General features: G+C 39.1%; 1 non-coding gene across 1 annotated transcript; it reads right to left on the reverse strand.

Moving 5' to 3' along the window:
• Positions 1-450: 450 nt before the first annotated feature.
• On the reverse strand, positions 451-523 carry TRNAY-GUA (transfer RNA tyrosine (anticodon GUA)). Its single transcript has one exon. It is a non-coding gene; the product is annotated as a tRNA-Tyr (tRNA).
• Between the last annotated feature and the right edge of the window lie 14,414 nt (positions 524-14,937).

Here is a 14,937-nt window from a genome sequence, read left to right on the forward strand (position 1 = left end):
CATTGTCAAATGAATGTTGATAAAACTAAGATTGTATCATATAGGTAAATTTATTAATATAAATAGTCTAGAAATTATATGTAACTAAAAATTTGGTATATTCTGGTAAAATATTATGAGTCATAATTCTAGTAATTATCTTAAATTGTCATATGTCACATCAGTAACCCATTTGTCAATTGCATTGTAATTGACAAAGGTCTTCAACCTTGCATTTTACATTTTAAGTCTCTTGCTAGTTATAGACAGTTTCTGTTGTAATACGATGCTTTTTTCAATAAAAAAGTGTTTCACCTTCAAGAAGATTCTTAGAAAGGACTTTTTTTATAAGTATGAAATTCATTCAGTCATGTCCGACTCTTTGTGACCCCATGGAATTGTCCAGGCCAGAATACTGGAGTGGATAGCCATTAATACTGAAGTGGGTAGCCTATCCCTTCTCCAGTGGATCTTCCTGACCCAGGAATTGAACCAGGGTCTCCTGCATTACAGGCAGATTCTTTACCAACTGAGCTATCAGGAAAGCCCTACTTGGGTTTCTGATAACTTAGGCTTCACTGGTGGCTCAGACAGCAAAGAATCTGCTCACAAAGCCAGAGACCTGGGTTCAATCCCTAGATTGGGAAGAACCTCTGAAGAAGGGAATTGCAACCCACTCCAATATTCTTGCCTGGAGAATTCCAGGGGTAGAGGAGCCTGGTGGGCTATAGTCCTGGGGTCATAAAGAGTTGGACACAGCTGAGCAACTAACTTTTTTCTGATAACTCAGATCATACTGCTGAACTGATTAAGAAATTAAAGAACTGTAATGGAAAACTTGATGGCTTTATAAAACTGTAAGATTAACATCAAGGATTACTCACAGAGGACTAAGCAAACAGATGAGTATGGATATAATTTTGGAGTTCTGTCTGAACTGTGTTTTTCAGATATTAGCTTCCTTTCTCCTGAAGCTAATTATGACTTATAGGAATTTGGTAAATTATAATTTTGTAAGTAGAATTGAAGATTTATCTTTTTTGTCTATCTGATCCCTCCAGAGTTTAGAAGCTCCTAGTTTCCCAGTTGCTTTATCAGGTAAATAAGGAAGGCTGTCTCCTAACAGGTGCAGGTCTCAAGGTATTTTGGGTGCTATGAGAAGAGGGGGAATTAACCCAAACTGACAGATACCTCTGTCAACAGATGGAATCTCTGACACACCCTTTGTGTGGGCTTCCTGGCCTTGAGGGGTCTCTAAAATTTCAATCTGAGATGTTTCATGAAATGTTTCAGTAGAGCTAATTTAAAAGAGCCAATGTGATCAATTAACCAAATTTATTTTGCAAACAAATTGGTTTGAATTTGGCTATATTTAGTAGAAATGAGGGTAATTTTAGAGAGAAAAGTGTCATGTTTCAGTGGATATTAAATTCTAGTTTTGTTAATTGAGGTCTGTATTTACTGCCTAAGACTCACTTCTCAGACAGCTCCTTGTCGTTATGCTATTATTGCAAAATTTAGTTAAATTATTAAAGTGACATTCTAAATTTGTTTCTAAAGTTTATCACAGTAATCTGTCTTTGAATGAAGATCAGATTCACCATGAACTATAAACCAGGAGATCATGCTCACTGAGAACAACATGAAATAAAGGACTTTTTACAGCCACATTGGAAGGGATCATATCAAGCCCCACCTGGATGGACTGCAACTCCTATTTCTGATACATGACTATGACTAATTAAGACTGCCACTACCAGAGCAGGACAAGATGACAACATTTGAAGTAGACAGTTGACCCAAGATACTGGACCAGGCTTATATTCTGATTACTTTGACAGTTTGCTCACACTTTTGTTTATGAACCAAATGTAGTGCTTCCTTGGGCTCAGTCATTTGCAAGTTTCAAAAAATCAATCCAATCTCTGGTGGCCAATTATCTATGTCCAGTACTCCCAGGTTGCCTTGGTGGATTTTTCCACTCCAAGGCTTTAATTGGATGGCTCTTAGAAATTTTATTTTGAAAGAAAGTCTAGCACCATGCAAGCTAAAGTTACCACTATGTGAAACCCCCCTTACATGAAATTAAAAGATGCTTACTCCTTGGAAGGAAAGTTATGACCAACCTAGATAGCATATTAAAAAGCAGAGACATTACTTTGCCAACAAAGGTCCGTCTAGTCAAGGCTATGGTTTTTCCAGTGGTCATGTATGGATGTGAGAGTTGGACTGTGAAGAAAGCTGAGCACCGAAGAATTGATGCTTTGAACTGTGGTGTTGGAGAAGACTCTTGAGAGTCCCTTGGACTGCAAGGAGATCCAACCAGTCCATCCTAAAGGAGATCAGTCCTGGGTGCTCATTGGAAGGACTGATGTTGAAGCTGAAACTCCAGTACTTTGGCCACCTCATGCGAAGAGTTGACTCATTGGAAAAGACCCTGATGCTGGGAGGGATTGGGGGCAGGAGGAGAAGGGGACGACAGAGGATGAGATGGTTGGATGGCATCACCAACTCGATGGACATGAGTTTGGGTAAACTCCGGGAGTTGGTGATGGACAGGGAGGCCTGGTGTGCTGCGATTCATGGGGTCGCAATGAGTCGGACACGACTGAATGACAGAACTAAACTGAACTGAACAGAAATGGGACCCAATGGATTTATTTAACAAATTTGTGGCCTTGGCTTTCCCAGGTTGGTTAGGGAGATTGGCTTCACTTGGGCCCAAGGCCACTTATGAGTAACCTTAGAAACAGCCCCTGCCAAAATGCCTTTAATGAGGGCACATTGGGTTTGATCAGTTTTCCAGTGGTATGATCATTTGATACATATTTTATTCCTTCACTTGGAATAGAAAATTTTACTCACATAGAGTAAAATCGGCTGCATGGCACAGGAATGGCCAAGAGGAGCCATCTCACATCCAAGGTAAGGAGCAGTGGCTGCACTTTGCTGGAGCAGCTGTGAAGAGATACCCCACATCCAAGGTAAGAGAAACCCAAGTAAGATGGTAGGCACTGAGAGAGGGCATCAGAGGGCAGACAGACTGAAACCACAATCACAGACAACTAGCCAGTCTGATCACATGGATCACAGCCTTCTCTAACTCAATAAAGCTAAGCCATGCTGTGTGGGGCCAACCAAGACAGACAGGTCATGGTGGAGATAGATGTCTGGTAGAATGTGGCCCACTGGAGAAGGGAATGGCAAACCACTTCAGTATTCTTCCCTTGAGAACCCCATGAACAGTATGAAAAGGCAAAAAGATAGGACACTGAAAGATGAACTCCCCAGTCGGTAGGTGCCCAATATGCTACTGGAGATCAGTGGAAAAATAACTCCAGAAAGAATGAAGGGATGGAGCCAAAGCAAAAACAACACCCAGTTGTGGGTGTGACTGGTGATAGAAGCAAGGTCCAATGCTGTAAAGAGCAATATTGCATAGGAACCTGGAATGTTAGGTCCATGAATCAAGGCAAATTGGAAGTGGTCAAACAGGAGATGGCAAGAGTAAACATCAACATTCTAGGAATCAGCGAACTAAGATGGACTGGAATGGGTGAATTTAACTCAGATGACCATTATATCTACTTCTGTGGGCAAGAATCCCTTAGAAGAAATGGAGTAGCTATCATAGTCAACAAAAGAGTCCAAAGTACAGTACTTGGATGCAATCTCAAAAACGACAGAATGATCTCTGTTTGTTTCTAAGGCAAACTATTCAATATCATGGTAATCCAATACTATGCCCAACCAGTAGAGCTGAAGAAGCTGAAGTTGAATGGTTCTATGAAGACTTACAAGACCTCTTAGAACTAACAAAAAAGCAAACAAACAAACAAAAAAAACCTAGACCTCTTAGAACTAACACCCAAAAAAGATGTCCTTTTCATTATAGGGGACTGGAATGCAAAAGTAGGAAGTCAAGAAACACCTGCAGTAACAGGCAAATTTGACCTTGGAGTACAGAACGAAGGAAGGCAAAGGCTAATAGAGCTTTGCCAAGAAAATGCACTGTTCATAGCAAACACCCTCTTCCAACAACACAAGAGAAGACTCTACACATGGACATCACCAGATGGTCAACACCAAAATCAGATTGATTATATTCCTTGCAGTCAAAGATGAAGAAGCTCTATACAGTCAGCAAAAACAAGACTGGGAGCTGACCGTGGCTCACATCATGAACTCCTTATTGCAAAATTCAGACTGAAACTGAAGAAAATGGGGGAAATCACTAGACCATTCATGTATGACCTAAATCAAATACCTTATGATTATACAGTGAAAGTGAGAAATAGGTTTAAGGGACTAGATCTGATAGAGTGCCTGATGAACTATGGACAGAGGTTCATGACATTGTACAGGAGACAGGGATCAAGACCATCTCCAAGAAAAAGAAATGCAAAAAGGCAAAATGGCTGTCTGAGGAGGCCTTACAAATAGTTGTGAAAAGAAGAGAAGCAAAAAGCAAAGGAGAAAAGGAAAGATATACCCATTTGAATGCAGAGTTCCAAAGAATAGCAAGGAGAGATAAGAAAGCCTTCCTCAGTGATCAGTGCAAAGAAATAGAGGAAAACAGTAGAATGGGAAAGACTAGAGATCTCTTCAAGAAAATCAGAGATACCAAGGGAACATTTCATGCAAAGATGGGCTCAATAAAGGACAGAAATGGTATGGACCTAACAGAAGCAGAAGATATTAAGAAGAGATGGCAAGAATACACAGAAGAACTGTACAAAAAAGATCTTAATGACCCAGATAACCACGATGATGTGATCACTCACCTAGAGCCAGACATCCTGGAATGTGAAGTCAAGTGGGCCTTAGGAAGCATCACTACGAACAAAGCTAGTGGAAGTGATGGAATTCCAGTTGAGTTATTTCAAATTCTAAAAGATGATGCTGTGAAAGTGCTGCACAAAATATGCCTGTACATTCAGCAGTGGCCACGGGATTGGAAAAGGTCAGTTGTCATTCCAATCCCAAAGAAAGGCAATGCCAAAGAATGCTCAAACTACCGCACAATTGCACTCATTTCACACACCAGTAAAGTAATGCTCAAAATTCTCCAAACTCAGGCTTCAGCAATACATGAACCATGAACTTCCAGATGTTCAAGCTGGTTTTAGAAAAGGCAGAGGAACCAGAGATTAAATTGCCAACATCCACTGGATCATCAAAAAAGCAAGAGTGTTCCAGAAAAACATCTATTTCTCCTTTATTGACTATGCCAAAGCCTCTGACAGTGTGGATCACGATAAACTGTGGACAATTCTGAAAGAGATGGGAATACCAGACCACCTGACCTTCCTCTTGAGAAACCTATATGCAGGTCAGGAAGCAACAGTTAGAACTGGACATGGAGCAACAGACTGGTTCCAAATAGGAAAAGGAGTACATCAAGGCTGTATATTGTTACCCTGCTTATTTAACTTATATGCAGAGTACATCATGAGAAACACTGGGCTGGATGAAGCACAAGCTGGAATCAAGATTGCCTGGAGAAATATCAATAACCTCAGATATACAGATGACACCACCCTTATGGCAGAAAGTGAAGAAGAACTAAAGAGCCTCTTGATGAAAGTGAAAGAGGAGAGTGAAAAAGTTGGTTTAAAACTCAACATTCAGAAAACTAAGATCATGGCATCCGGTCCTATCACTTCATGGCAAATAGATGGGGAAACAGTGGAAACAGTGGCTGACTTTATTTTGGGGTGCTCCAAAATCACCACAGATGGTGATTGCAGCCATGAAGTTAAAAGACTCTTACTCCTTGGAAGAAAAGTTATGACCAACCTAGACAGCATATTAAAAAGCAGAGACATTACTTTGCCAACAAAGGTCCATCTAGTCAAAGCTATGGTTTTTCCAGTAGTCATTTATGGATGTGAGAGTTGGACTATAAAGAAAGCTGAGTACTGAAGAATTGATGCTTTTGAACTGTGGTGTTGGAGAAGACTCTTGAGAGTCCCTTGGACTGCAAGGAGATCCAACCAGTCCATCCTAAAAGAGATCAGTCCTGGGTGTTCATTGGAAGGACTGATGTTGAAGCTGAAACTCCAATACTTTGGCTACCTAATGCAAAGAGCTGACTCATTTGAAAAGACCCTGATGCTGGGAAAGATTGAGGGGAGGAGGAGAAGGGGACGACAGAGAATGAAATGGTTAGATGGCATTATCAACTCGATGGACATGGGTTTGGGTGGACTCCGGGAGTTGGCGATGGACAGGGAGGCCTGGTGTGCTGTGGTTCATGGGGTCGCAAAGAGTCAGACATGACTGTGCAACTCTACTGAACTAAACTCACATAGAGGCTCTAACAAAATTCACTCAGCAAGCTTTGTATGATAGTGAACCATTAGCTTGCTGAATTCAGAAGTCTCAATGAAACTAAAACCATTCCTACAGATTCACACTGCCCTCAATATTTTTACCACTTCCCAAGGGGAACCTTGTGCTCTAATATGAACTGAAGGTTATGTCTTTATACCTGATGAATCTTCATATGTATTCAATCTTATGACCTATGTGAAGAGTCAAATTTCTGCTCTGAACAATCATCTTTCCAGTTTAGGGGAAATACTAGGAAAATTATTTGGTTCATGAGGCTCTTGGCTTAAATCTTTGCTAATGATGTCATTGATCCTACCAGCAATTTTACTTAATTTGCGGAACTTATTCAATAATAGTTTACTGTCTTTAATGCTTGTGTCCCCTGTCTGTACTAAGATAATTACGTCAAATATTGTTGTTGCTGTTCAGTCACTAAGTCATGTCCGACTCTTTGCAACCCCATGGACTGCAGCATGCCAGGCTTCCCTGTCCTTCACCATCTCCCAGAGTTTGCTCAAACTCATGTCCATTGAGTTGGTGATGCCATCCAACCATCTCATCCTCTGTCATCCCCTTCTCCTCCTGCCTTCAATCTTTCCCAGCATCAGGGTCTTTTCCAATGAGTTGGTTCTTCGCATCAGGTTGTCAAAGTATTGGAGCATCAGCTTCAGCATCAGTCCTTCCAATGAATATTCAGGACTGATTTCCTTAGGATTAACTGGTTTGATTTCCTTGCAGTCCAAGGGACTCTCAAGAGTCTTCTCTAGCACCACAGTTTGAAGGCATCAATTCTTCAGTGCTCAGCCTTTTTTATTGTCCAACTCTCACATCTGTACATGACTACTGGAAAAACCATAGCTTTGAGTATATGGACCTTTGTAGGCAAAGTAATGTCTCTACTTTTTAATATGCTGTCTAGGTTTGTCATAGCTTTTCTTCCAAGGAACATGCGCCTTTTAATTTCATGGCTGCAGTCACTGTCCACAATGATTTTGTCTAAATCACAGTGATTTTGTCTAGATGACTTGAAATTATAGATCATATATATAGCTCTCTATAAAATAATTTGCATACACTATACATTTGCAAGTAAAATTGGCATAAGTCTCTTACTGGACAAGCTAGAATTGACTGTCAGTTCTTGCCAAACAGTCTGCTAATATAATTCCCCCCCAAAAGAGTGCATGCTAAATCACTTCAATCGTGTCCAACTCTTTGCAACCCTATGGACTGTAGCCTGCAGGCTCCTCTGTCCATGGGGATTCTCCAGGCAAGAATACTGGAATGGGTTGCCATTTCCTTCTCTGGGAATCTTCCCAGGGATTGAACCCATATCTCTTATATGTCCTGCATTAGCAGGTAAATTCTTTACCACTAGCACTAAGAGAACCAGGATATTAGAACCAAGTGTTGAGGGATATGATGGACCTAGAGCAGGCAAGCAATCACCCTGCCATTGGTGGACAAAATGTTTGGTCACCTAACACTTTCTATAGAAAGATTAATGATCAAAAGGTGGAAACTGTGAAATAAAATTCATGTTTTATGGCAAGATAAGAAAAATTTAAACCTAAGGTAATTTATCTGGCCTCCTCGCCCCTCCTACTGTGCATTGTGTATTTGCATTGTGCATCCACCAAACTTCCTCCATTAGCAGAAATATCTGCTCATCCATAAACAGCAACATTATTCAAGCATCAATAAGATAACTCCTTAAAAATATCATTCCTTCTTGATCTCATAAGGGGTCATAATTACCCACGACTTGGTACTTGTAGATCTGGATTGTATAAATGCTCAATAATATGTTATTTAATGTGCAGCTTTCTGTCTCAAAACAAAACTTACACAATTATGATTTGACTTCTAAAGGGTAGAGCAATTTTTGGAGATTTCTGAGAAGCTGTTAGCAAGTTATAATTCTCAATTTGGCTTGAATACAATTTTTCATTTCTTTCTTAGACTGACTAATTTTTTCAACAACATTGGTAGCCCCCAACCCGGTCCAGATTAGCACAACTTAGAAGGCTGCCTTTTCTTCCTGACCCAAAAACAGTATCATTCTACCCCACAGGTTCTAGAGCAAATATCCATGGACCATTGGCAATTTAGCACAGGCAAGCACCTAACTATAGCAGCTGCAGTTAAGACAGAATCATCAGATATAAGGCATGTCCCAGGATGCTTAGGGAAGAAAGCATTAGTGACTTAGAGAAGGATAGAGAGTTGTGTGTTGCTGTGCATACCAAGTAAGAAGGGGTGGTGACTCAGGAGAATAGTGAGAGATGTGGAGCTGCTAGGGCAGTTTTAAAAGTCACATGCCAAGGAGGTGTAACTTTTCCAGTAGGTGACCATTGAAAGAATTTTAATAGCAGTGTATTTTTACAAAACTCATGCTAACAGCAATTGTAGGGATTGGGCAAGAGTGCTGGTTGACTCCTCTTTCACACAGCAAGCAGCATAAACTGCTGCATTTGTCATGCTAAAATGTTTCTCATGGGAATATTTCGAATATTTCAGGATGAAGTATCTACACCAGTTTCTGAGACACTGGGATGATATCTAACTTTTCCTAGTAGCAAAATACTCACACAAGTGCTCTTAATTCATTAGATAAAAATAAATACACTAAATAGGGAACTTGCATTCAAAAACTGTGAAAATGTTAGTCCTCTGGTACTTATAAATAATGATCAACTATGGAAATTAAACACCAAGGCAAACTTGGTACAAAGCTGAAAGATTGTGTTATGTGTTTCTCAGATTATATATTTATTATAATTCCCTATAAGCCAGTATTTTATTTTAGTTTTTTTTAAATTTTTATTTTTAATTACTTTAAAATATTGTGGTGGCTTTGCCATACATTCATATGAAACAACCATGGGTGTACATGTGTTCTCAACCCTGACCCTCCCGCCCATCTCCCTCCCCATCCCATCTCTCAGGGTTATCCCAGTGCACCGGCCCTGAGCACCCTGCCTCATGCATCAAACCTGGACTGGAGATCTATTTCACATATGATAATATACATGTTTCAATGCTATTCTCTCAAATCATCCCACCCTTGCCTTCTCCCAGAGTCCAAAAGTCTGTTTTTACATCTGTGTCTCTTTTGCTGTCTCACATATAGGGTCATCATTACCATCTTTCTAAATTCCATATATATGCACGTTAATATACTGTATTGGTGTTTCTCTTTCTGACTTACTTCACTCTGTATAATAGGCTCCAGTTTCATCCACCTCATTAGAACTGATTCAAATGCATTCTTTTTAATAGCTGAGTAATATTCCATTGTGTATATGTACCACAGCTTTCTTATCCATTCATCTGCCAATGGACATCTAGGTTGCTTCCATGTCCTGGCTATTGTAAACAGTGCTGCCATGAACACTGGGGTACACATGTCTTTTTCAATTCTGGTTTCCTCAGTGTGTATGCCCAGCAGTGTGATTGCTGGGTCGTATGGCAGTTCTATTTCTAGTATTTTAAGAAATCTCCACACTGTTCTCCATAGTGGCTGTACTAGTTTGCATTCCCACCAACAGTGTAAGAAGGTTCCCTTTTCTCCACACCCTCTCCAACATTTATTGTTTGTAGACTTTTTGATAGCAGCCATTCTGACTGGCATGAGATGGTACCTCATTGTGGTTTTGATTTGCATTTCTCTGATAATGAGTGATGTTGAGCATCTTTCCATGTGTTTGTTAGCCATCTGTATGCCTTCTTTGGAGAAATGTCTGTTTAGTTCTTTGGCCCATTTTTTGATTGGGTCATTTATTTTTCTGGAATTGAGCTGCAAGAGTTGCTTGTATATTTTTGAGATTAATCCTTTGTTGCTTCATTTGCTATTATTTTCTCCCATTCTGAGGGCTGTCTTTTCACCTTGCTTATAGTTTCCTTTGTTGTGCAAAAGCTTTTAAGTTTGATTAGGACCCATTTGTTTATTTTTGCTTTTATTTCCAATATTCTGGGAGGTGGGTCATAGAGGATCCTGCTGTGATTTATGTCGGAGAGTGTTTTGCCTATGTTCTCCTCTAGGAGTTTTATAGTTTCTGGTCTTACATTTAGATCTTTAATCCATTTTGAGTTTATTTTTGTGTATGGTGTTAGAAAGTGTTCTAGTTTCATTCTTTTACAAGTGGTTGACCAGTTTTCCTAGCACCACTTGTTAAAGAGATTGTCTTTTCTCCATTGTATATCCTCGCCTCCTTTGTCGAAGATAAGGTGTCCATAGGTTCATGAATTTATCTCTGGGCTTTCTATTCTGTTCCATTGATGTATATTTCTGTCTCTGTGCCAGTACCATACTGTATTCATGACTGTGTCTTTGTAGTAGAGTCTGAAGTCAGACAGGTTGATTCCTCCAGTTCCATTCTTCTTTCTCAAGATTGCTTTGGCTCTTCTAGGTTTTTTGCATTTCCATACAAATTGTGAAATTATTTGTTCTAGTTCTGTGAAAAATACCGTTGGTAACTTGATAGGGATTGCATTGAATCTATAGATTGCTTTGGGTAGTATAGTCATTTTGACAATATTGATTCTTCTAATCCATGAACGCGGTATATTTCTCCCTCTGTGTCCTCTTTGATTTCTTTCATCAGTGTTTTATAGTTTTCTATATATATGTCTTTTGTTTAGGGAGATATACTCCTAAGTATTTTATTCTTTTTTTTTTTTGCAATGGTGAATGGGATTGTTTCCTTAATTTCTCTTTCTGTTTTCTCATTGTTAGTGTATAGGAATGCAAGGGATTTCTATGTGTTAATTTTATATCCTGCAACTTTACTATATTCATTGATTAGCTCTAGTAGTTTTCTGGTAAAGTCTTAGGGTTTTCTATGTAGAGGATCAAGTCATCTGCAAACAGTGGAATGCAAGGGATTTCTGTGTGTTAATTTTATATCCTGCAACTTTACTGTATTCATTAATTAGCTCAAATAATTTTCTGGTGGAGTATTCAGGGTTTTCTATGTAGAGGATAATGTCAACTGCAAACAGTGAGAGTTTTACTTCTTCTTTTCCAATCTGGATTCCTTTTATTTCTTTTTCTTCTCTGATTGCTATGGCTAAAACTTCCAAAAGTATGTTGAATAGTAGTGGTGAGAGGGGGCATCCTTGTCTTTTCCTGACTTTAGAGGAACTGCTTTCAATTTTTCACCTTTGAGGATAATGTTTGCTGTGGGTTATTCATATATGGCTTTTCTTATGTTGAGATATGTTCCTTCTATGCCGGCTTTCTGGAGGGTTTTTGATCATAAACAGATGCTGAATTTTGTCAAAGGCTTTTTCTGCATCTATTGAGATAATTATATGGTTTTTATCTTTTATTTTGTTAATGTGGTGTATCACATTGATTGATTTGCGAATATTGAAGAATCCTTGCATCCCTCGGATAAAGCCCACTTGGTCATGATGTATGATCTTTTAAATATGTTGTTGGATTCTGTTGCTAGAACTTTGTTAAGGATTTTTGCGTCTATGTTCATAAGTGATATTGACCTGTAGTTTTCCTTTTTGTGGCATCTTTGTCTGGTTTTGGTACTAGGGTGATGGTGGCCTCATAGAATGAGTTTGGAAGTTTACCTTCTTCTGCAAGTTTCTGGAAGAGTTTGAGTAGGATAGGTATTAACTCTTCTCTAAATTTTTGGTGGAATTCAGCTGTGAAGCCATCTGGTCCTGGGCTTTTGTTTGTTGGAAGGTTTTGATTACAGTTTCGATTTCTGTGCTTGTGATGGGTCTGTTAAGATTTTCTATTTCTTCCTGGTTCAGTTTTGGAAGATTATACTTTTCTAAGAATTTGTCCATTTCTTCCAAGTTGTCCATTTTATTGGCATATAGTTGCTGATAGTAGTCTCTTATGATCCTTTATATTTCTGTGTTGTCTTTTTGATTTCTTCATTTTCATTTCTAATTATGTTGATTTGATTCTTCTCCCTTTGTTTCTTGATGAGTCTGGCTAGTGGTTTGTCTATTTTATTTATCTTCTCAAAGAACCAGCTTTTAGCTTTGTTGATTTTTTTCTATGGTCTCTTTTGTTTCTTTTGCATTTTATTTTATTTTATTTCTGCCCTAATTTTTGTGATTTCTTTCCTTCTACTAACCCTGGGGTTCTTCATTTCTTCCTTTTCTAGTTGCTTTAGGTGTAGAGTTAGGTTATTTATTTGATTTCTCTCCTGTTTCTTGAGGTAGGCTTGTATTGCTATGAACCTTCCCCTTAGCACTGCTTTTACTGAATCCCATAGGTTTTGGGTTGTTGTGTTTTCATTTTCATTCGTTTCTATGCATATTTTGATTTCTTTTTTTATTTCTTCTGTGATTTGTTGGTTATTCAGAAGTGTGTTGTTTAGCCTCCATATGTTTGTATTTTTAATAGTTTTTTTTTCCTGTAGTTGACATCTAATCTTACTGCATTGTGATCAGAAAAGATGCTTGAGATGATTTCAATTTTTTTTTTTTTTTAATTTACCAAGGCTAGATTTATGGCCCAGGATGTGATCTATCCTGGAGAAGGTTCCATGTGCACTTGAGAAAAAGGTGAAATTCATTGTTTTAGGGTGAAATGTCCTATAGATATCAATTAGGTCTAACTGGTCCATTGTATCATTTAAAGTTTGTGTTTCCTTGCTAATTTTCTGTTTAGTTGATCTATCCATAGGTGCAAGTGGGGTATTAAAGTCTCCCACTATTATTGTATTACTGTTAATTTCCCCTTTCATATTTGTTAGCATTTGCCTTACGTATTGTGGTGCTCCTATGTTGGGTGCATATATATTTATAATTGTTATATCTTCTTCTTGGATTGATCCTTTGATCATTATGTAGTGTCCTTCTTTGTCTCTTTTCATGGCCTTTATTTCAAAGTCTATTTTATCTGATATGAGTATTGCTACTCCTGCTTTCTTTTGGTCTCCATTTGTGTGAAATATCTTTTTCCAGCCCTTCACTTTCAGTCTGTATGTGTCCCTAGGTTTGAGGTGGGTCTCTTGTAGACAGCATATATAGGGGTCTTGTTTATGTATCCATTCAGCCAGTCTTTGTCTTTTAGTAGGGGCATTCAACTCATTTACATTTAAGTTAATTATTGATAAGTATGATCCCGTTGCATTTACTTTATTTTTTTGGGTTCGAGTTTATAAACCTTTTCTGTGTTTCCTGTCTAGAGAAGATCCATTAGCATTTGTTGGAGAGCTGTTTTGCTGCTAAGTCGCTTCAGTTGTGTTCGACTCTGCATGACCCCATAGATGGCAGCTGACCAGGCTCCCCCATCCCTGGGATTCTCCAGGCAGGAACACTGGAGTGGGTTGCCATTTCCTTCTGCAATGCATGAAAGTGATAAGTGAAAGTGAAGTCGCTCAGTCGTGTCCGACTCTTGGTGACTCCATGGGCTGCAGCCTACCAGGCTCTTACATCCATGGGATTTTCCAGGCAAGAGTATTGGAGTGGGTTGCATTGCATTCTCCAGGAGAGCTGGTTTGTTGGTGCTGAATTCTCTGAGCTTTCGCTTGTCTGTAAAGCTTTTGATTTCTCCTTCATATTTGAATGAGATCCTTGCTGGGTGTAGTAATCTGGGCTATAGGTTTTTCTCTTTCATCACTTTAAGTATGTCATGCCATTCCCTTCTGGCTTGAAAAGTTTCTACAGAAAGATCAGCTGTTATCCTTATGGGGATCCCCTTGTGGGTTAATTGCTGTTTTTCCCTTGCTGCTTTTAATATTTGTTTTTTGTATCTGATCTTTGTTAATTTGATTAATATGTGTCTTGGGGTGTTTCACCTTGGGTTTATCCTGTTTGGGACTCTCTGGGTTTCTTGGACTTGGGTGGCTATTTCCTTCCCCATTTTAGGGAAGTTTTCAACTATTATCTCCTCAAGTATTTTCTCATGGCCTTTCTTTTTGTCTTCTTCTGGGACTCCTATGATTCGAATGTTGGGGTGTTTGACATTGTCCCAGAGGTCTCTGAGGTTGTCCTCATTTCTTTTAATTCTTTTTTCTTTTTTCCTCTCTGCTTCATTTATTTCCACCATTCTATCTTCCACCTCACTTATCCTATCTTCTGCCTCAGTTATTCTACTGTTGGTTCCCTCCAGAGTGCTTTTGATCTCAGCTCTTGCATTTTTCATTATTGATTGATACATTTCTATTTCTTCTAGGTCATTTTTAAACTTTTCTTGCATCTTCTCAATCCTTGTCTCCAGACTATTTATCTGTAACTCCATTTTGTTTCCAAAATTTTGGGTCATTTTTGCTATCAGTATTCTGAATTCACTTTTAGTTAGACTCCCTATCTCCTCCTCTTCTGTTTGGTTTGTTGGGCTTTTATCATGTTCCTTTACCTACTGAATATTTCTCTGCCTTTTCATTTTGTTTAGGTTGCTGTGTTTGGGGTGGCCTTTCTGTATGCTGGAAGTTTGTGGTTCCTCTTTATTGTGGAGGTTCCTCCCTGTGGGTGGGGTTGGACGAGTGGCTTGTCAAGGTTTCCTGGTTAGGGAAGCTTGTGTTGGTGTTCTGGTGGGTGGAGCTGGATCTCTTCTCTCTGGAGTGCAATGAAGTGTCCAGTAGTGAGTTTTGAGGTGTCTATGGGTTTGGTGTGACTTTTGGCCACCTGTATTTTTGTGCT

This window comes from Odocoileus virginianus, unplaced genomic scaffold (genome assembly GCF_023699985.2).
Source record: "Odocoileus virginianus isolate 20LAN1187 ecotype Illinois unplaced genomic scaffold, Ovbor_1.2 Unplaced_Contig_18, whole genome shotgun sequence".
Taxonomy (NCBI): Eukaryota; Metazoa; Chordata; class Mammalia; order Artiodactyla; family Cervidae; genus Odocoileus; species Odocoileus virginianus.